Source organism: Musa acuminata, chromosome BXJ2-4 (genome assembly GCF_036884655.1).
Source record: "Musa acuminata AAA Group cultivar baxijiao chromosome BXJ2-4, Cavendish_Baxijiao_AAA, whole genome shotgun sequence".
In the NCBI taxonomy this organism is placed as follows: Eukaryota; Viridiplantae; Streptophyta; class Magnoliopsida; order Zingiberales; family Musaceae; genus Musa; species Musa acuminata.
The window spans coordinates 17,117,492-17,141,148 of record NC_088341.1 but is presented as its reverse complement, the minus strand read 5'-3'; the positions used below and the strand labels follow the sequence as shown (position 1 = coordinate 17,141,148).

General features: G+C 38.9%; 1 pseudogene; it reads right to left on the bottom strand.

The window, feature by feature from the left end:
- LOC103972989 (alliin lyase-like) overlaps positions 1 to 7,566 on the bottom strand; it is a 93,168-nt pseudogene extending 85,602 nt beyond the window's left edge.
- Between the last annotated feature and the right edge of the window lie 16,091 nt (positions 7,567 to 23,657).

Here is a 23,657-nt window from a genome sequence, read left to right as displayed (position 1 = left end):
GTGATAAAGGATATATTATAAGATTTGAATCTAATGCTTGCATCATTGAAAAACCACACAAAAATATATCTATGATTGCATTGAAACAAAATAACGTATACACTATTGACATCAATGATTTGTGTAATGAAATGTGTTTTTCTGCCTTAAATGAGGATGCTTGGATATGGCATAGAAGATTAGGTCATGCTAGCATGAAACTGATCACTCAAATATCATCCAAAGAACTTGTAAGAGGAATTCCTCATATCAAGTTCATCAAGGATAATGTATGTGATGCTTGCCAATTAGGTAAACAAATTAAGAGCAGCTTCAAATCTAAAAATCAAATAAGCACCTCTAGGCCCTTACAATTAATCCATATGGACTTGTTCGGACCAATCTCCACATCGAGTCTAGGAGGTAGCAAATACGCCTTTGTCATTGTTGATGACTATAGCAGATATACATGGACCTACTTCTTAAGACAGAAAAATGAATGCTTTAAATGCTTTACCAAGTTTTGTAAACTTGTTCAAAATGAGAAGGGTTCTATGATTTCGTCAATTAGAAGTGATCATGGTGGAGAATTTCAAAACCATGACTTCCAAGAATTCTGTGAACTCAATGGATACAACCATAATTTCTCTACTCCAAGAAATCCTCAACAAAATGGGGTTGTAGAAAGAAAAAATCGAAATTTACAAGAAATGGCAAGAACCATGTTGAATGAACATAGCCTACCCAAATATTTTTGGGCCGAAGCCATAAACACTGCATGTTATATTTTAAATAGAGTACTAGTAAGACCCTTACTCACCAAAACTCCTTATGAGTTATGGAATAACAAAAAACCCAATGTTTCATATTTTAAAGTCTTTGGGTGTAAGTGTTTTATCTTAAATGAAAAGGAAAACTTAGGAAAATTTGATGCTAAATCCGATGAAGGAATCTTTCTTGGTTATTCTTCGGTTTCTAAAGCTTTTCGTATCTTCAATAAAAGAACTTTAATTATTGAAGAATCCATTCATGTTGTTTTTAATGAGATTTCCGAAACTAAGAAAAATGATCTTGATGATGATGTTAATTTTGATTCCTTAAATTTAAATGAAACCCCTTCTCCAACTAGCAACTTGGATGCATCCACTTCCGAAACATCCTTACCCAAGGATTGGAAGTATGTAGATGCTCATCCTAAGGAGATAATATTAGGAGACACATCAAAGGGGGTTCAAACACGATCTTCTTTTAAAAATTTTTGTGCCAACGCCGCCTTTCTCTCCCAAATTGAACCCAAATGTGTTGATGAAGCCATGAAAGATGATTCATGGATTATCGCAATGCAAGATGAATTGAATCAATTTGAGAGAAATGAGGTGTGGACGCTTGTTCCTAAGCCAAATGACCATTTAGTTATTGGTACTAAATGGGTCTTTAGAAACAAGCAAGATGAAAATGGTATCGTGGTTAGAAACAAGGCTAGATTAGTGGCCAAAGGTTTCAACCAAGAAGAAGGTATCGATTACGAAGAAACCTTCGCACCTGTGGCTCGATTGGAAGCCATAAGGATGCTCCTTGCCTACGCGAGTTGTAATAATTTTAAGTTATTTCAAATGGATGTTAAAAGCGCTTTTCTAAATGGTTTTATTTCTGAAGAAGTTTATGTTGAACAACCTCCTGGATTTGAAAATAATAGCCTCCCTAATCATGTGTTTAGATTAACTAAAGCTCTCTATGGTTTAAAACAAGCCCCAAGGGCTTGGTATGAGAGACTTAGTTCTTTTCTCATTAAAAATAATTTCATAAAAGGCAAGGTTGATACTACATTGTTTATCAAGAATTTTGAAAATAATTTTCTCATTGTTCAGATTTATGTTGATGATATCATCTTTGGCTCTACAAATGAATCTCTGTGTGAATCTTTTGCTAAAACTATGAGTCTTGAATTCGAAATGAGCTTAATGGGAGAATTAACATTCTTCTTAGGTTTACAAATCAAACAACTAAGCAATGGCATCTTTATTAGTCAAACTAAATATGCCATGAATTTATTAAAAAGGTTTAATATGAACAACTCAAAGGCTAGTAACACTCCTATGAGCACCTCCACTAAGTTAGAAACTGATGAAAGTGGAGAAAGCTTTGATCAAAAAACTTATAGGGGTATGATAGGAAGTTTACTTTACCTCACTGCAACCAGACCAGACATCATGTTCAGTGTAGGACTTTGTGCTAGATTTCAATCAAACCCTAAGATATCATCTCAAAGCAGTTAAAAGAATATTTAGATATCTTAATGGTACCACAAATCTAGGATTATGGTACCCAAAATCAGAGAATTTTGAGTTAATTGCTTATGCTGATGCTGACTTTGCTGGCTGTAGATTAGATAGAAAAAGCACATCAGGATCATGTCAATTTTTAGGACATGCCCTTGTTTCCTGGTCATCAAAGAAACAAAACTCGGTTGCACTATCAACAACCGAAGCTGAATATATTGCAGCAAGTGCATGCTGTGCATAAGTTGTATGGATGAAAAATACCTTAGAAGATTATAAAGTTCATCTCAAAAATATTCCAATTAAATGTGATAACACAAGTGCAATATGCTTAACCAAGAATCCTATACAACACTCAAGAACAAAACATATTGATATCAGACATCACTTTATACGAGATCATGTCACCAATCATGACGTAACCATAGAGTTCATTGATACTAAATATCAACTAGCTGACATTTTTACAAAGCCTCTAAGTGAAGAACAATTTGACTTCATTAGAAGAGAATTAGGAATGTTGATATGTCCGAATACTTAAATTTGTTAAAATTATTTTTCGGACTATATTGTATGATCAAATCACTTGATTGCCATGTCTCTATGATTATATGCAACAAAATCTTCTCCGAATGCATCTTATTTTTCGAATGCTATAAACCAGATTTTTTCGTACACTTTCATGAAAAATAAGTATCTGAAATAGATTTGATGAAGTGATTCATGTGTATGTATTCCATCCTGCAAAATCTTTACATGGACAATGGATTATAACACAAAGGGGAAGAAGTATTTAGAGCAATCTATGTGAAATTCCTCTATAAGCTTGCTTTGATTAATTTCCTGGTATCATGATTATTATGCTTTTTGTTGATGACAAAGGGGGAGATATATATATGAATTGATAAACACTGCCATACTATAGTGATGCTATAAACACTGCTATGATTATGCCATCCTTGCATCACCAAGAGATACAAAAACATGTGCTAAAGTTTGCATTATGCCCTGAGTTGATATGTTATCATGTGAAGAAAATGCAAAAACTTGATAGTATATTTCAAATGTATGCATCATGTAATAGTGCTTCACAGCTTTATATGATAATGTTCATACTACATGATGAATGGTTACAAACACAATCATACAAACTTGATGATGAATGTCAAGCCCTGACATCATCTTTGAAGAGATACATCATGATGAGTATCATGATGGGAGTATTGATAAGTTTAACTGATCTAACTTATCAATACGTCACTTGAATTCTTAGGTCTTGAATTCAAGGTTGACTTATCTCAACTATGGCATATAGACAGGGGGAGTTAAGGATAACTCCATTATCAATTGATTGTCATCATCAAAAAGGGGGAGATTGTTGAATCTCGGATTTTGATGATGAAGTCAATTGTCATTTGTTGTCTAATCTATGTGTTGAGATAAGTGTGCAGGATTAACTACGATGAAAGTTAGACAAGCAGCAGGAGTTACGCCGGAGTCAAGTTCATGATCACGTTGGGAGTTCGACGGAAGTTCGGACGGTCGTCGGAGGTTCTGCGAGAACAGATCCGAGAAGTCCAGAAGCTTGCCAAGCGAAGCTCGTCGGAACTTGCCAAGTGGATCGTCGCAAAGTCCAGGAGTTTGCCGGAAGTCCGCAGGAGCATCACCGAGGGTTCATCGGATGATCGACGAAAGTTCGCCGGAAACTCGCCGGAAGGAGCGATTGACGCACCGAAGCAAAGCTGCAAAAATTGTCTTAGATTTAATCGTAGTTAGCATGCTGATTAAGTTGGAAAATGGGAGGTGATCCCATTGGCTTAATCTTGGGGCAATTGGGCCCCTGAAGGACTAAAATTGGGCCGAATGGAATGAACCATTCGGACCCTGATTGCACCAGGAGGTGCAACCGCCCAGGCCAGGAGGTGGCACCGCCTGGGCTGTGTCTTCCAGCGAGACTGGGCGGTGCAACCTCCCCAGCCGGGAGGTGGCACCGCCTGAGCTCAGTCTTCGAGCTAGACTGGGCGGTGCAACCTCCCTGGCAGAGAGGTGGCACCGCCTGAGCTCAGTCTTCGAGCAAGACTGGGCGGTGCAACCTCCCTGGCAGAGAGGTGGCACCGCCTGAGCTCGGTCTTCGAGCTCTGCCAGGCGGTGCAACCTCTCCAGTCAAGAGGTGCAACCGCCTGATCCCGGAATTCCGGGATTTGATCGTTTTGAGCTCCAAATTTGAATTGGGTTGGGGCCTATAAATTCCCCACCCATTCAGCACTGAAAAGATACAGACCTACACCGAAATCTTGATCTTTTCTGTGATTCTAAGAGCTCAAAAGTGTTGTAAAGCCTTTAAGTCTCCTCCTTCTGTTCTTCAAGTTTTCAGTTGTAAAGTGAGGAGAGAAAGGTCTGTAAAGGTTGTCTCCTGAGCCTGTCAAAAGGAGAGAAACTGTAAAAGGGCAGTTTGGCCTTCACCCATTGAAGGAAGGCCCCTAGTTGACGTCGGCAACCTCGTCGGTGGAGGAAGCCAAAAGTGGAGTAGGTCAGGACTGACCGAACCACTCTAAATCTCTGGTTTGCGTTTATTTTTGAGCACTTTATCTTTACTGCAAACCTCCTCCACTACTACTGCTCTCTGCGCTTTCACGAACAAGTTCTAAGTGCTGTTCTTCCGAATCTGCATTCAGACGTAAAGTCGTGTTTTAGTACATTACAGTTTACGTTTATGTTTTGATTCTGCAGAACTGTTCTCTGTGCCTTTGCGAACGAGTTTCTTTGCAGTTTACACTTACAGTTTGATTCTATTTATAACTGCAAACTGTCTTCTGCAATTTTACGAACGAGTTTCAACATTTAGACGTAAAACTGCATTTAGACGTAAATCGGCTTTCCTCGCACAATCGTCAGATTTCAGTTTACGTTTACGTCTTGATTTCAAATGCATATTGCCCTCTGCGAATATACAAACGAGTTTCAAAGTTCAGACGTAAATCTGCGTCTAATCTGCGTTTAAGACGTAAATCTGCGTTTAGACGTAAATCTGCGTTTAGACGCAAATCTGCGTTTAGACGTAAATCTGTTTTCTTGCAGATTACCTTTTGAGCTGTACAACAGCAGCACATTGTCTTTATACTTCTGCTCAATCCGCGCTTAGACGCAATCTGCGTTTAGACGCAATCTGCGCTTAGACGCAATCTACGTTTAGACGCAATCTGCACTTAGACGCAATCTGCGCTAAGACGCAAACTGCGCTTAGACGCAATCTGAGTTTAGACGCAATCTGCATTTAGACGCTAACTGCGTTTAGATGCTAACTGCGCTTAAACGTAAACTGCACTTAATCATAAGTAATCTTAGAATCGGTTTTTGCATCAAAATAGTCTTTGTCGAACGAACGCAGCCTTCGCTTTTTAATCGCTGAAAAATATCCGCTGCACTAATTCACCCCCCCCCTCTTAGTGCTCTCGATCCTAACATCCTTTTATTTTCTGCATATTTATTAAGTCTGTTTAGTTTAGCTAAAGTCGGAACTCTATAAATAGAGATGTAACTGCTTCTTTTCGCTTATCTATAAAAAATACTATTTTGTCTTTTGACAAACCCTTGGAGGCCGATCCCCTCGAAGCGATCAAGGAGGGCCGATCCCCTCGAAGCGATCAAGGAGGTCGATCCCCTCGAAGTGATCATCCCCTTCTCTTCTTCTTTTTACGATAAGACTTTAGGGTCTTATCAGTAGGTCAGCGAAACTCATAATGGACCGTACCATGTCTAAAAGCGTACGATTTCTCCTTTTAGACACACCATTGAGCTGTGGTGTATAAGGAGGTGTCCATTGGGATAAAATCTCATGGTCCTTGAGGAACTGGGTAAACTCTATACTTAAGTACTCACCTCCTCAATCTGATCGAAGAGTCTTGACACTTTTTTTAGTTTGGTTCTCCACTTCATTCGTATACTCTTTGAATTTATCAAAGGCCTCAGACTTGTACTTCTTTAAGTACATATATCCATATCTTAAGAAATCATCAGTGAAGATAATAATGTAGGAGTAACCACCAATGGCATGAGTTGACATGGGTCAACATACATCACTATGTATAAGTTCCAGTAGCTTAGTGGTTCTCTCTCCAGTTCCACTAAATGGAGAGTTGGTCAGTTTTTCATGAAGGCAAGACTCGCAAGTTGCATATGTCTCATAGTCGAATGGATCTAGATATCCATCCTTTAGTAATTTTTGAATCCTTCTCTCATGGATGTGACCTAGTGTACAATGCCACATGTATGTAATGTTCACCTCATCTAGTTTCCTCTTAGACACACCTACATTCATGCTATATAGAGCAATGTCCAGCATAAACAAACCATTATGCAATATTCCTCTCGCTAATCTCCTCGGCTTTGCCAGAATCGACAACAAATTACAAATGCGATAAGCAATACCGGTATCCAATACCAATGCACTATCACAAAAATCTAACAATTGAAGATTGATTATGAATATACCTGAAGCTTCTCCAAGCTTCTATTTCACCCTTTTTGCAAGGTACTCTTTGCAGTTCCTCTTCCAATACTCATCTTTGCTAGAGTGGAAGCACTAGCCTTTGTTCTTTGTCGGGTCTTTCTTAGCAACCTTTTTTTTACCTGGTCTGCCCTTGCCCTTGCCCTTCTTAAGGGATTTTTCTACTTTCCTTTTCTTTCTGGTCTCACCAATGAAGAGAAATGGCTTCTCCTTTTTGATAGTGCTCTCTACCTCTCTCAATATATTGAGGAGCTTCGGGAGAGTCACCTCAAGCTTGTTCATATTAAAATTCATTATAAACTATGAAAAGGAATATAGTAGGGACTGAAGCACAATTTCAACACACAAGTTATCCTCTAGGACCATTCCTAGACTTGTGAGTTTCTCTATCTACTCGATCATTTTTAGGACATGGTTCTGAACCAGTGTCCCCTCAGTCATCCTAGCTCAGAAAAAGATCTTGTATATCTTATATCACTGAGTCCTTCTCTATTCCTCAAACAGTTTGCGGACATGTAGTAATATGGGTCTGGCATCCATCTTTTCATATTGTCTCTATAACTCAAGAGTCATAGAGCCCAACATGTAACACTGAGTAAGAGTAGAGTCATCAATATACTTCACGTAGCGAGCGATCTCATCCTCGCTTGCCCCTTCCTCGGACGTAGGCTGATTATCAAGGACATACATGATTTTCTCCACCGTAAGAATAATTCTTAATTTGCGGAGCCAATCCGTATAATTTGAACCTGTGAGGCGATTGACATTAAGTATGCCATATAAGGTATTTGAAAGCGACATTTTCGAAAATAAAGATATAGCATAAATAAATAACATACAGATTTTACAAAAATAAACAATCAAGATATTGACTTCTATCTTAATATGCTCAGACTATTTTAATAGCGAGTCACGCGACACCCTCAGCACATGTAACGGAAGTCTCCGGTAGACTTCTAGTGGGAATCAGGATCAAATCAGCGTCTTAGTGTAACATCGAGAGACTCGACCAATCATACTAAGCCCGAAAGGTAAGTAACTCTTATTTATCACAACTCCTTGTGATTCCTACCCTGTTCGGCCTCCGAATCACCATGGTCTCGAGGGACTCGACCAACTATGATGTTCGGTTAACTCAATACCATCGTTATAAGATGAGTCTGATTCGATGATATACCCTTGAGTGACTCGACCAAGCATACCATGTCCTCAGGTCACCGGTGACATCTCTATGTCGTAGGCAAGATAGCGAATCGCGATATAAGTGAGCCTCGAGGGACTCGACCAACTCAACCTATTTCGGGAATCAGTCTCTACCTATAACAATGTAAGGCCATGTGAGTCAATCTAATTGTCTCATTTTTACTGACTTAATATTATCAAGCGAGAGATTTCTCTGATTTGGTCTCCTAACATGACATGTCACACATATACATATTTAATATATATCTACATCACATGCAAATATATATACATATCTAATATGTGTATAAGCAATCATACCATATGATCATGGACCATAGCCTAATGTGATCAGGCCCGAGCCAGTGGGCCTAATCACTTACATCAAGATCTATATGTGCAGTGGTGCATCTCCATGCCCTATGATCATCCATCTCATCCTCGTCGGTTCCGTCAACATCTTGACGCATCTCCATGCATCGCGATCGTCCGTCTCGTGGGTCCCGTTATCTCTTCCACGCTCCAGCTACGCCTCTTTGTACGATTACAACTTAATAATAGACACACAGGCTCGATAATAAATGAGAAATATAATGGAGGCTCGCATGCCCCGATAATAATCACAAGTACACACATCATATGGTCCATTATCATCCATCCATACATTATACATCACATGAATAAATCATCCTCATGTAGGACTACTAGATAATTATAAAAATAATAATCAATTAAACTTTTTAATTAATTAATATTTTCTAAAATTAGAGACATGTAGAGAATTTTTTAAATTCCGAGGGGCATTTTTATAATTTGGATAAAAGGATAGAACTAGAATTTCTGAAATTTCGAGGGGCAAAACTATCGTTTGCACTAAAATCCTAATGCCCTTCTCTCTCTCTCTCCCCTATTGCTGCTGCTGCTGATGCAACCCTGCCGGCGGCGGCATGTACGGCAGGGGGCGGGGCGTGCCCTTGCTTGCGGGCAGTGTGCCCGTGGGCGGTGCCGCCGCCTCCGTGTGCGGTTCTGCTAGTGGGGCAATGCCCGCAAGTGGTGCTGCCTCGCTGGGTGGCCGCCCCTGCTGGGGGTTTTGCCCGTGGGAGCAGCGGCCGCAGGCACCGCTACCCTGCGGCGTGTCACCCAGCAGGAGTAGCGCCCGTAGGCGCCGCTGCCCTGCGGTGCCTCAGCTCGCGAGCGCAGCGGCCGTAGGTGCCTCACCCCGCGGCGCTTTTGCCCATGGGCACCGCAGGCGTCGTTCCCACATGGCGCCTCTACCCACGGGTCCAACACCTGCAGGTGCCGCCCTTGCGCGCGGGCGCAGGTGGCCGCCGTGCCTGCGGCCCTGCTTGTAGGCTTGCCTGTAGGGGCCCTGCCTGCACATGGCCGGCCTTGCGACTGCTTGTCTACACGCAGATGGCAGCACTGCCATCTGCGACGACAAAAAGGGCATCAACAGTTGCTGCCCTTTCTCGCTTTTGTGTCAACGATTTTAATGCCAAAAGCTTTTCCAAAACATAACACACACAGTTCAAAACCAATCGATCGCACGAATAACCTGGCTCTGATATCACTGTTGGGAAATCTTTGGAGGCGACATCACATGCGTAGCGGGAGAACAAAAACAAAATCCCCTATTCCCAAAGAGATGTTCGTCATTGCTTGAACATTGGTGCACAAAAATCTGTGAAACTTAAAACTGCGTATAGAACAGATTGTGTTACCTAGGGAGATCGTATATCCCTGAATCCTTGTAGATCTCTAGGAGAGGGTGAAGGAGGCCAAGTGCCCTCCTCTTTAGCAGTGATCCACATAGCAGGGCTACGATGATGCTCCTCAAAACTCCAGGCTCTAGCCTATAAACCATTGAATAAGAGAGGTAAGCAAAGGCTCTAGCCTATAAACCATTGAATCCCTCCATTTATAGAGGCCTCCTGTCAAATTAACCCTAATGGATCCTCCCATATTGGGTATTGGATCTTCATCCAACTACCCAAGTCTCTTATATTAATGGATCTCTATCCAATAATCTATAATGAGTATTTATTGAATCTTGTCCATGGGATCCAATAATTCGGGGGCTTATTGGATATCCAATAAGATAGGGGGTCCAGTAGATATCTCATATCCGAACATCTACTCATTGTAACGCCTACCATATGTGTGTGACTCTCTAGGCCCAATATCGAGCTAGCCATGAGTCATATATATCATAACTCCTTTTAGCTTAGTGAATTATTATCTCCTTAATAATTCACTCGACTCATCGACTACGGACGTATTAGGCCACTACGCCATAGTCCCTAAACGATATATGGGAATCCAATCCATTGGATCTGTCTGTCCTCAATTACCATGTACCTATAGCCCCTTATCCATATAATATCCCAGAGACCGTATACCGGGCATGGTGCTGTCAAACCCATACGGTTTCTTCTCGAGTCTTGCTCTAATCGGATTCTTCTAGAGAACTCTTTTTTTCTCAATCCGAATGACCCTGACTAGAGATTTATTTGAGCAAAAATATATGGGATATTCCTCTCATGATATCGAGAGTGGATGATCCTCTATTGACACTCAATAGCCCTCGTAAAGTTGACTACCACTCCCGATGACTGGTTGTACTAGATTTGAGACATCCAAACCTATAAGTCTGGTATTATAGAATGGAGTACTCATATAGGACATCTTTGGTGTCTCAAGTCTAAGGACCAAATACACCACTAGGATTGTGAAATCACTGTCTAACAATAAGGTATCATCAACCATTTAGCATTCCGTAAGCGGATCAATTAGTGAACTCATTCTCTAATGAACACTTGTACTATATCTCTAGTGTCCCCACACAAGCAACTATGAGACTAGCTGCATCCATTATATGGATGGGTATATAGCACACTAGTCTGTCCAGTTATCTCGATGTCCCTCTCGAGTAACCTATGACCAGGATTATTAAGGATTTATTTTTAAAGGCGAATCGGTCTTATTATCGTGATCTCATCACGATTCGATTCCCATTGCACGGATCCAAGGACATCACAATATAACATAGGTTACTTGAGAGGGACATCGAGATAACCAGACAGACTGGTGTTCTGTACACCTGTCTATATGATGGTTGCAGTTGGTCTTATAACTGCTCATGTGGGGACACTAGGGATACAGTACAGGTGCTCATTGGGGAATGAGTTCACTGATTTATCCGCTTATGGAATGCTGGATGGTTGATGACGCCTTTATTGAGAAATCCATTGCTATATCTCCTCGAGTCACGATCTCTCTAATAAGTTGGAACCTCCTCAGGACACTTCTGATGAGACTCGGGTTCCCTCAATTGAGCAATCGCCCCGTTGTTATCGTAATATAAGGAATCAGCTCCTTGCTATTTGGCATGACTCCTAGATCTATGATGAACTTCTTCATCCAGACTCCCTCCTTTGCTGCCTTTGCTGCATTAATGTACTCCACCTTTATGGTCGAGTCAGCAGTAGTATATTGCTTCGAACTCTTCCAACACACTGCTCCTCCATTCACGATGTATACATACTCCGAATTCGACTTGCTGTCATCGATATCAGACTGAAAACTTGAGTCCATGTAGCCTTCAAACCTGAGGCTACTACCTCCATATATTAGTAAAAGATCCTTAGTCCTTCTTAAGTACTTAAGGATACACTTTACTGCTTTCCAGTGCTTCAAGCCTAGATCAGCTTGATACTTGCTTGTGACACTCATATCATGCACTATATCAGGCATGATACTTTAGTGATAAGGTCTATCACTAAGGCATAGGGTATTATCCTATCCATGTTCGCCCTTTCTTCAGGAGTCTTTGGGGACATACTCTTAGAAAGCGATATCCCATATCTCATCGATATGAGATCTCTCTTGGAATTTTCCAGGCCAAACCTTTTGACAATGGTGTCTATGTACTTGAATTGGGATAAGTCAAGCATCCTCTTTAATCTATTTCTATAGATCTGAATCCCCAAGATATAGGATGCTTCCCCTAAGTCCTTCATGGAGAAGTGTTTAGATAACCAAGCCTTTATTGTGGATAGCATTCCTACATCATTCCCAATTATCAGGATATCATCCACATATAACACCAAGAAGGTGATAGCACTCCCACTTACCTTCTTGTACACACAAGACTCATCTTCGTTCTTAACAAAGTCATAAGATCTGATTGTCTCATCAAATCTTATGTTCCAACTTTAGGAGCTTGCTTTAGTCCATAAATGGACCTAAGCAACCTACACACCTTATTTCGGTAGTTCTTGGACATGAATCCCTCAAGCTATATCATATACACCTCATCCTCGAGGCTACCATTGAGGAATGTGGTTTGCATGTACATCTGTCAGATCTCATAATCATAGTGTGTTGTAATAGCCAATAGAATCCAGATGGATTTTAGCATTGCTATGGGTGAGAAGGTTTCGTCATAGTCAACACCTTGCCTTTGATGATACCCTTTAGCCAATAGCCTTGCTTTATATGTCTCTACCTTTCCATCTGCTCCGATCTTCTTCTTGAAGATCCACTTGCAACCGATGGGTGCAATACCCTCGGGTGCATCAACTAGGTTCCAAACTTATTGGAGTACATGAAATCCATCTCAGAATTCATGGCTTCTTACCACTTCCCGAAGTCTATACTCATAACAGCCTCCTCATACGTTTGAGGATCAATATCCTCAATATCCTCTCCTCTAATAAGTCCCACGTATCTCTTAGGAGTATGAGATACTCTATCGAACTTACGTAAAGTTGGAACTTGTGTGCTAGGTACCTAAACAAACTCAGGCTATAGAGTGGTGCTTGAGCTAGGTTCTCTAACCTCACTCAACTCTTTCATGCTCTCACTGTCTCCGCCAAGAATGTGTTCCTTCTTAAGGAACACTGCTCTCTTGGCTACAAAGACTTTTTGGTCCTCAGGATGATAGAAATAATACCCACAAGTTTCCTTGGGGTATCCCACGAACTTGTACCGCTCCATCCTCGATTCCAACTTATCGGGGTTATGTCTTTTTACGTGGGCAGGGCAGCCTTATATCTTAACAACCTTAAGATCGGGCTTCTTCCCTTTCCATATCTCATATAGTGTAGACACTACCAACTTAGTTGGAACTTTGTTCAGAAGGTAACTTACGGTCTCTAGGGCATATCCCCAAAATGAGATGGGTAGGTCAGCGAAACTCATCATGGACTGCATCATTTCTACTAGTGTACGATTCCTCCTTTCAGATACACTATTAAGCTGAGGTATATAAGGAGGTGTACATTGAGATAGAATTCCATGGTCCTTGAGGAACTGGGTAAACTTTGTACTCAAGTACTCACCTCCTCGATCTGATTAAAGAGTCTTATACTTTTTCCAATATGGTTCTCCACTTTATTATTATACTCTTTGAATTTCTCAAAAACTTTGGACTTGTACTTCAGTAAGTACACATTGTTAGGAACGAGTCGGCACTAAGAGGGGAGGGGGGGTTGGGGGATGAATTAGTGCAGTAGATAAAAACGTCGATTTTGTAAAATCTTCGTTCGTCGAAAACCGATCTCGGAAGGTGTTTAACTTTAAAATGTTTGTAAGAATGTAATGAGCAAATGAAGTAAGTAAGGTAGTTTGCAGTAAATGTAAATTGCAAGAAGTAATGCAAACCGAGTTTATAGTGGTTCGATCATCATGACCTACATCCACTCCCAATTCCTCTTTCGTCGAGGCCACCGACATCCACTAACAGTCTTCCTTCAATCGGTGAAGACCAACCACCTTCTTACAACTCTATTCTCCTTTTGATAGACTCAGGAGAGAACCTTTACAAGTTTCACACCTCTCTTAGAATGAACTTTAAACTCTAAGAGGTGGAGGGGAACACTCAACACTTTTCAAGCTTTTTTAACTCTTTTTCATCAAGGATTCTTTCCCCCTTTCTACCCAATTCTTGTTGTCCTAAGTAGGAAAGAGTGAGGTATTTATAGGCCCCAAATGGATTCAAATTTGGAGCCCAAAATTTAAATCCCTGAGATTTCAGGGTACGGGCGGTACTACCACCTGTAGCCTGACATTGGGCGGTACCACTGCCTAGGCTGGCAGTACTACCATTTGGGAGACTGTGTCTAGGTGGTACCACCCCCTGACAGCCTCAGAGACTAGGTTTTTCGAGTTTTCTAACTCACAAGCGGTTTTATTGCCAATTCTAGCGGTGCCACCGCTTGGCTCAACATATGGGTCATTGAATGGGCCTCCCAATGAACCCAAATCATTCCCAATTTAGGCCTAATTGGCCCATAATTGAGTTGGCATTGTTTCATCCCAATACCGACTCAATTAGACCAAAAACCTACTTCGATCTAGATAATTATTATAAAGCTCATCGAATGTTGTCCGGTCATGTTATTGGTTCGATGCTTCATCCAATTCTTCGGTGCATCATCCTCTCTTGCAGTCTATTGCCCAATCGGTGAGTTGACCTTCGCAACTCCGATTTCCTTGGTACAATTTCCATTATTCTTGGCCCGATGCCCGAATTCTCGACCCGAAGTCTTCTGTTGACATGTCGACCGATCCTCTGGCTCGATGTCCAATCTTCTGATATGTTCCACTCCGACCCAATATGATTCTTCCTGCTTCACTTGTCTCTCCCTGATCGAAGCTTCCTGCATCACTCAAAACGCAAATCAGGTAAACATTATCAATTGGTTTCATCATCAAAATCTGAGATTCAACAATCTCCCCTTTTTGATGATGACAACCAATTGATGATGGAGTTAACCTTAACTCCCCTTATCAATATGCAATATTGATAGAACTCTTGAATTCAAAAATCCAAGCAAAATATCATACATAACATCATCACACTTCTCCCCCTTTGTCATCAACAAAAAAGAGAGAATTGCATCATCTAAGAAACAAATTTTAGAGATATGCAAGTTTTACAACATACAAGCTAGCAACAATTTTTCATCACTTTACAACATACAAACTAGCAAATTTTATGTCATTTTAGAGCATTCATAATCACCAAATCATCATAAATTTTAAAGATGTGCAATATTATAAATTTTGCAAGTTTGCATTTGTGCATCTTGAGATTTGCAAGATAGCACTTCTTGCTTCTCTTTTTAGATGAGCAAGCTAGCGAGTTTGCTTCTTTTGCAATGTGCAAGTTTTTAAATTTTGCATCTTGAGCTAGCAATTTTTCTCCCCCTTTGTCATTGTAAAAAAGAAGGGAATAATATAATATTATAATTCTTTTCCCTTTACATCAATTTTCAAATCATGACAAAGTTAGAGTATCAACCACCCCCCACCCCCCCACCCCCCCCCCCCCCCCCCCTTTTTTTTAATATGGTTGTGTATCATTATGGTTTCAAATTAAAACATACACAATTTTAAAACCTTTCATTTCATTCTTACTACATGCATGATACCAAAAATAAATCGATTATCACTATGGGCATATCATACATGATACTAAGATATTAAAATCTTTAAGTATTTATCACTTTATGATTATTGGTACCAAACATTCAACTTCAAATAATCAAGATCATCAAAATCACTTGCAAGAGATTCAAAATGAAATAAATAAATTTATCGATCTCTTGAAATGCTAGTGATTTTTTTTCTCTCCTTTATCATTGTAAATAAGAATGAAGAAGAGGGGAATAATGTATAACAAAACTCAAGTCATAAATTATCAAAATGTCAAGTAGCATATCATGGTTAATTTGAATACATCCTTTTTAGTGAATACCAAGAAGAATCATAGTATGAAAAATCTTGATTCATAGATAAATCTCATGTATCGAATATCGAGAAATCAAGATGATGATTCATATATAAAAAATATCACAAGTTATAATCAAGAGAAAAATCATCATTCATTTTCAACTCATTCAATTTGTTAAATCAACATGATATGCATGATACCAAAACATGGTTTCAAATATTCAATATATAACATGTATAATTTCAAACCATTGCAAACTATTATCAAGATCATAGTTTGTTTGCATAAGTCTCTTCTTTAGTAAATGGTAAGAAGAAATAATCAAAGATAGAAAATATTTTGATTCTCATAAAAGATAACGCAAGTAGAGAAATAAAAAAGAAAGTTCATGATTCAGTTGAAAATTTTTCACTCAAATTTAAATTATCAAAATCACTTTGCGAAAAATTCAATGAAGGCAACATAAATAGATTCACATGAGAACTCGATTCATGCATAAGAAATCTCAAGTTATAAATCTCAAAAAATCAAGATAAAGCTCATTTAAATTCAAATCATCAAATCAAGATCATTTTCAAGAGATTACTTAAGATAGATTCATCACTAAGAATCACTTGTTGAAAAATCGAAAAGCTTTAGAGGTGTTTTCAAGAAAACATGCATTCTCCCTTTTTGTTTTAATCTAAGTGATTTGATTTCATCCAAGCATGCCTTTATCTTTTTATGCCAAACAGAAATATGCATTATCATTTAAAACAAAAAAGAATTATTCTAACGATCAAAATATTTCTTTTGCCACATTCCTATTAGACGTAGAGGCTGAGCACTGGTGGAAAACGATAAAAATACGATTGAAAATGAATTAGAAAGTAATAACAAGAGGGTCAAGACATCTGGATTTGAAAATGAAAGTCATCATAGAAGACTCAATGATGTTGATAGCCTCAATCTAGGTACAAAATTTTGATCTTATCTTTTCGTCAAAAGAGGTATGATAAATTTAAACTAAATTTTTCTTTTGAGGAGAGAGTGTAACATCCCCCATTTTTGAAAATTTAGTAAATGCTTGTTTGTAAATATGATGATTATTCAATAATTTTTTTATATTAAATGATATTATATTAAAACTTTATGGCTCGGGACCTAAGAGTAAATATTAGAAATTTGATATGATTTATGAAAGATTCAAATTTAAGTTTAAGAAAAAAAAAAGGTGGACATGTGTCACTAGCTAACCTAAGGTTGGTGCCACCTATGTTTATTCTAATGATGACATATGAGCTTCTTTGTGAATCAAACTTTTCTAAGACAAGTGTTCTAACCCCATCCCACAGTAATCCTAATCTTTGTTTTCATTTTAGTTCTTCATAATTCGAAATATTTCAGCTTAGAACCAAACCTTTCTTTCGTTTTGATACAAAGCTATGAATTTGTAATTTTTCGATAATCTGACCTCTATGTACTATTTCGGACCTAACTTTTACTACTAAGCTCTGATTTAGGCAAAGCCTAATCCATTTGAAATTAGACTCAAAGATCTTTATTTTGATACCAAGATTGAATGATTTAGAATTTAAATGCCTATTAAGACTTCTATTTCAATTAAACATATTGATTATATAAAATAGGGATTGTAATTTCTGACCTCTTATTGCTTAACTGCTTATAACTTTATTTTGGGAACTCATATTCATGCAAAGTATGATTTATTCAAAACTACACTCAAAATTCTTTATGTGCTTACTAGATTTGAAACTTTTGGTGTACAATTACAAACTATAACATCTATTTTCATCGAGTATGTGGACTCAATAAAATAGAGCTTATGTTTTCAAACCTTTTGCTACGAAATTATTTGTCACTCCCTGCAGCAAACTCTAATTCATACAAAGCTTGATTTACCTTAAACTATATTGACATATCTTTTGAATGATATTATTTTATATAAATATGAGTATAATTGGTTATCCAAATAATTTATACAAGTGCCTCTCAAATTTTGCTAGAATCGAGCTTTGGTCAATTTCGGCTCTTCTTGTTTCTTCCCTTTGGAAATCAATTTTAGCAAACCCCTTACTTTAGTTGAGCTTTACATTATTACTTTAAATTCCTATATACTCTTGTCCTTTAATTATTTATATACCTGCATCTATCATGTAAAGTTCATGTTTGTATCACAATGTTTCGTATAGGCACATACATTCCGTTGTTCCGCATGTGTTTCTGATATGTCCAAATTTATTGTTCAAATATCCTTTTGTACTCTGGTATTTGTGGGATTATTTGGACCTTTGCTAGAAATAGTAAAGGGATTATATAGACCTTTGCCAGAAATGGTAAAGGGATTATCTGGACCTTTGCCAGAAATGATAAAGGGTATGTGCTTAGAGCCTGCGATGCTCTAGATTATGTTTGGGATCCCACTTCACCTTCTATCTGTTTGATATGATATTCAGAGCTTTGTTTATGTACTTCTATATATGCTTTGGATAAGAATGAAATATATGCAACGTCGTATGCGACGTTTGAGCTTCTATTTCGTATTTGTCCTTTGATATGTTCCAAAATATCTCATTTGTTATTGATATGCTCTGAAACATTTCATACATCCTTGATATGCTCTAAAATGCTTTATATGCCATTGATATGCTCCGTAACATTTTATATACCATTGATATCCAAAATGCTCCTTACATCAATGATATGCTCTAACTAATCCTACTCCTTTGCTATGTGTCATTTGAGCTTCTGTTTCATAGTTGTTCTTTGATATTCTTTGAAATGTTTATATGTCCTTGATATCCTTTGAAACTGTCCTCTTTCATCATGGATATGTTAGTCACTTGCTGAGCTCTATGTGCTTACCCCGTTGTTATATAAATTTTTTAGGATAGCTTATCACTCGCTAAAATGTTTAAATTGGGCTGAGGTAGTGGAAAACTAGAAGGTTTTAGGGCAAATATTTCATACTTGATAAGTTAATGTTGTATAAGTTCCTTTTGTGTGTATCAATAACAAATCTAGATTGATGTATCTTGTAAATATTTGAAAAGTATCCCTCATATACAGATTTTAAGAATGTTAAGTTTAAATTGTGTAATAATATAAATATATAGTACATGTTAGTTTTGTGATTATATAGATTCCCATGCTTATGGATTTATGATGTGGTTAGATTTTAGTTGAGTTGGCTTTGGATTTTGTGAATCATTAAGTGATATGATGGTACAATGATGAACTACACAGGTCTTATGGATTATGGAATATATGAAAATGACTTGTATATTTTCTCAGTGTCCTCAAATGTGTGATCAGATCCTAGAATGGATTGTTGTTGAATTATAATACAACAAATTCGGGGGGGCGTGACACATACTTACATTTATGATATGTGAAGCAGTGTCTAGCATAAATAAACCATTATACAATGTTTCTCTCCTGATGATCTCATTATCAAATAATATTGAACAATCATTGTTCTTAAAAACTAATTTATATCCACTAACTATCAAATATAAAATGAAAATAATATTTTTGATAATAGAAAGAACAACGTAGCATGCATCCAATGCAATAATAGCTCCACTAGGAAGATGTAGGATGACCTCGCCAATAGGTACTACAACAACTTTGGCTTAATTGGGTTGGGAAATCTGGAGGCAATATTACATGCGCAGCGGAAGAATATAAAAATAAAATTATCAATTCCTAAATATGTATTCATTGTCATGCGAAGATTGGTGCGCAAAATCCACGAAATAGAAAACTACGTCTAGTAAAGATTATATTACCTAAGAAGATCGTATATCCATGAATCTCTATAGATATCTAGGAGAGGGTGAAGGAGTCATGCACCCTCCTCTCTAGTGGTGATCCACATATCAAGGCTATGATGATACTCCTCAAACTCCAAGCCTACTATCTAAGGTGGAGAGAGGGAGGAGAATAGAAGAGGTAACCAAAAAGCTCTAGCCTATGTACCACTAGTTCTCTCATATTTATAGAGGCCCCATATCAACTTAACCCTAATGGATCCTCTCATATCGGGTATTGGATCTCCATCCAAATACCCAAGCCTCTTAGAATAGTGGATCTCTATCCAATAATCTCTTATTGGCTCTTATTTGATCTTATTCATAGGATCCAATATTTCATAGGCTTATTTGATATTCAATAAGATAGGGGCTCCAACGGATATCTTATATCCGAACCTCTACTCATCACGACGCCTACCATATGTGTATGACCCTTTGGCCCAATATCGAGCTGGTCATGAGTCATACTTGTCAGAACTCCTTCTAGTTTAGTGAATTATTATCTCCATAATAATTCACTCGACTCATTGACTATGGACGTACTAGGCCACTATGCCGTAGTCCCTAGACGATACAAGGAAATTTAATCTATTGGACCTTTCTGATCAATTACCTGGTATTATTAGATCCATACAGTTTATACTCGAGTGTCACTCTAATCAGATTCTCTCGGAGAACTCATTCTCTCTCAATCCGAATAACCTTGGCCAAAGATTTGTTTGAGCAAAAAACACATGGGATATTCCTCTCATGACACCGAGAGTGGATGATCCTCTATCGATACTCAATAGTCCTCATAAGATTAGCTACCACTCTCGATGGCCAACTGTGTTAGATTTGGAACCTCCAGACTTATAAGTCTGGTACAAAGAATGGAGTACTTATACAGGACATCCTTGGTGTCTCAAGTCTAAGAACCAGATACACCACTAGGACTACAGAATTGCTATCTAACAATAAGGCATCATCAACCATCCAGCATTTCGTAAGCGGGTCAATTAGTGAACTCATTCTCCAATGAGCACCTGTACTGTATCCCTTGTGTCCCCACATGAGCAGCTATGAGACTAGTTGCATCCATCTTATGGATGGGTATATAGCACACCAGTCTATCTAGTTATCTCGACGACCCTCTCGAGTAACCTATGACCAGGATTATTTAGGACTAGTGTTTAAAGGTGAATCGGTCTCATTATCATGATCTCATCATGATACATTTCTCATTGCACAAATCCATGAACATCACAATATATTTGAGCAACAAACAATATAAAGTGATAAAATGCTAAATATAATAATAAACAAAAAGATTGTGTGTCAAGTCATACGTGTCATCACTCACGTGATTAGCTTGTAGGGCACCTATGACTAGAACATTGCCCATCTTATAGTCCATCTCGCCTCTCATCAATCTCCTAGGTCTTACTAAAATCTGTAACGAATTATAAATATGATAAGCACTACCGGTATCCAATACTCATGTGTTATCATAAATGTGTTATCATAAGAGTCAAACAAATGAAGACTGATCATGAATGTACTTGAAGCTTCTCCAAACTTCTGTTTTGCCCTCTCTGCAAGGTACTCTTTTTAGTTCCTCTTCGAGTGCCTATCTTTCCTACAATGAAAGCACTGTCCTTTATCCTTTGCCGGGTTTTCTTAGCAACCTTTGATTTACCTGGTCTACCCTTGCCCTTGTCCTTCTTAAGGGACTTTTTCACTTTTCTTTTCTTTCTGGTCTCACTATTGCAGAGAACTGGTTTTTTGATAGTGCTTCCTGCCTCCCTCAACATATTGAAGAGCTCAGGGAGAGTCACCTCAAGCTTGTTTGTATTAAAATTCATTATGAACTATGTAAAGGAATCTGGTAAGGACTGAAGCACAAGATCCACACACAAGTTATCCTCTAGGACTATTTCTAGACCTATGAGTTTTTTATCCACTAAATCATCTTTAGGACATTGTTCTAAACCAGTGTCCCCTCAGTCATCCTAGAACAGAAGAGGCTCTTGAATATCTCATATCGTTAAGTTCTTCCCTATTCCTCAAACAGTTTATGGACATGTAGAAAAATGGATATGGCATCCATCTTTTCATGTTGTCTCTATAACTCAGGAGTCATGGAGCCCAATATGTAACACTGAGCAAGAGTGGAGTCATCAATGTACTTCACATAGCGAGCGATCTCATCTTCGCTTGCCCCTTCCTCGGGCGTAGGCATCATTGTATCAAGGACGTGTTGAATCTCGGATTTTGATGATGAAACTAATTGATATATGTTTATGACTTAACTGCATTCTGAGTGATGCAGGTCTACTTGATCAGGATTAGACAGTTGACGCAGGAGGAATTGACGTTGCACCGGAGGAGATCACGTCAAGATATTGGATGGCAGAAGGCTTCGAACGTCGGGCATCGGGCCAAGGAGAGCGGGATTGCGCCAAGGATATCGGGGTTGTAGAGGTCAACCATCGATTGAGCAACAAGCCGCAAGAGAGGATGATGCGCTGAAGAATCGGACGAAGCGTCGACCAATGACGTGCCGGGCAACAGAATGTCAATTCGCTTTGTAATAATTGTCTAGATCGGAGTAGAGTTTTGGCTTGTGTGTGCATGATTAACTACGATAACAATGAAGACATAAAGCGAAACAAAGTGTCGGAGTCAAGCGCGAAGGATTTGTTGCGAGTTCGAGAGTTTGACGGAAGTCCAAAGGTTCGTCGGGAATGCTGCCGGAACTAGCCGAGAATGAGTAGCGAGCTTGCCGAAGGGTTTTTCGGAAGCTCGCCGGAAGGTTCGTTGGAAGTTCCCGGAGCTCACCGAGAAAGATCGAAGCTTGTCGAAGAAGCTCATTGGAACTTTCCAAGATCAAATCGTGAAGTCTAGGAGCTTGCCGGGAGTCCGTAGAATGGTTTCCGAGAGTTCGTCGGAAGTTCGCCGGAAGTTCGCTGGAAGCTCGCCGGAAAAAGTCTTGACTTGCAGACTTTGTAATAGCTTAGAAAATGTCTTTAAATTCGTAGTTAGCATGTTAATTAGGGTTAGGATTAGGTGTTAATCCTATAACTCAAGTAGGGGCCAATTGGGCCCGAGTTCGGACTGGTTTGGGCCAAGTTTGGAGCCCAACCAGTGAGTTGAAATAGTGTTGGCGGTGGCACCGCCTAGAATCCGAGAACCAAGCGGTGGCACCGCTGGACTGAGTGGTGGCACCGCTCAGCACCCGAGAGGTCCGGCGGTGGCACTGCTAGCCTCGGGAACCCAAGAGAATTCAAAATTTGGAGCCCAAATTTGAATTCTCTTGGGGCCTATAAATACCCCTCAATTCTCAACAGAGAATATAACCTTTGAGAAGCAAGAGATTGAGATAAAAGTCTTAGCAAAGTCTTTAGCAAGTTTTTGTTTTCAATTGCTTGAGTGTTCACCTCCTTCTTTCTCTTTGAAAATTTGTAAGAGAGTGAACCACTTGTAAAAGGTTGTAAGAGGGGTATTTGTCCTTCCTCTTCAAAGTGATTTGCTAGTAGAAGTTGGGAGCCTCATCGAAGAAGGCTTCGCAAGTGGATGTAAGTCGCATGACCAAACCACTATAAATCGGTTTGCGTTTATCTTATTGTCATTTATATTACTGCAAACAATCTTCACTTTGATGCTCTACTTCTTTGTCTCCTTCTTACGTATCCTTTCAAGTTAAAATGCAATCGAAACGGTTTCAAACGAAAGTTGCTTTTATCGTACGAAGTTTCCGAAAGTGTTTAAATCGTCAAAAGTTTATCGTACTTTACCGCAGCACTAATTCACCCCCCCCCCCTCTTAGTGCTGCTCCGATCCTAACAATTGGTATCAGAGCACGGTATTTCTTATTTCGGTTTTACACCCGAGAAAAATGGCTCTTCATGGCTTTCAAGAGGGCTTATCGGTTGTTCGTCCACCGTTGTTTAACGGATTGGACTACACTTATTGGAAAACACGAATGAGAGTTTTCTTGATTTCTATGAATTTGGATTTATGGAATATCGTTGAAAACAGTTTTCAACTGCCCTCTAAACCGAAGAACGAATGGTCGGATTTGGAGAAGAAATATTTTTCTTTAAACGCAAAGGCTATGAATGCCTTATTTTGCGCTTTGGACAAAAATGAGTTCAATCGGATTTCTAAGTGCGAAA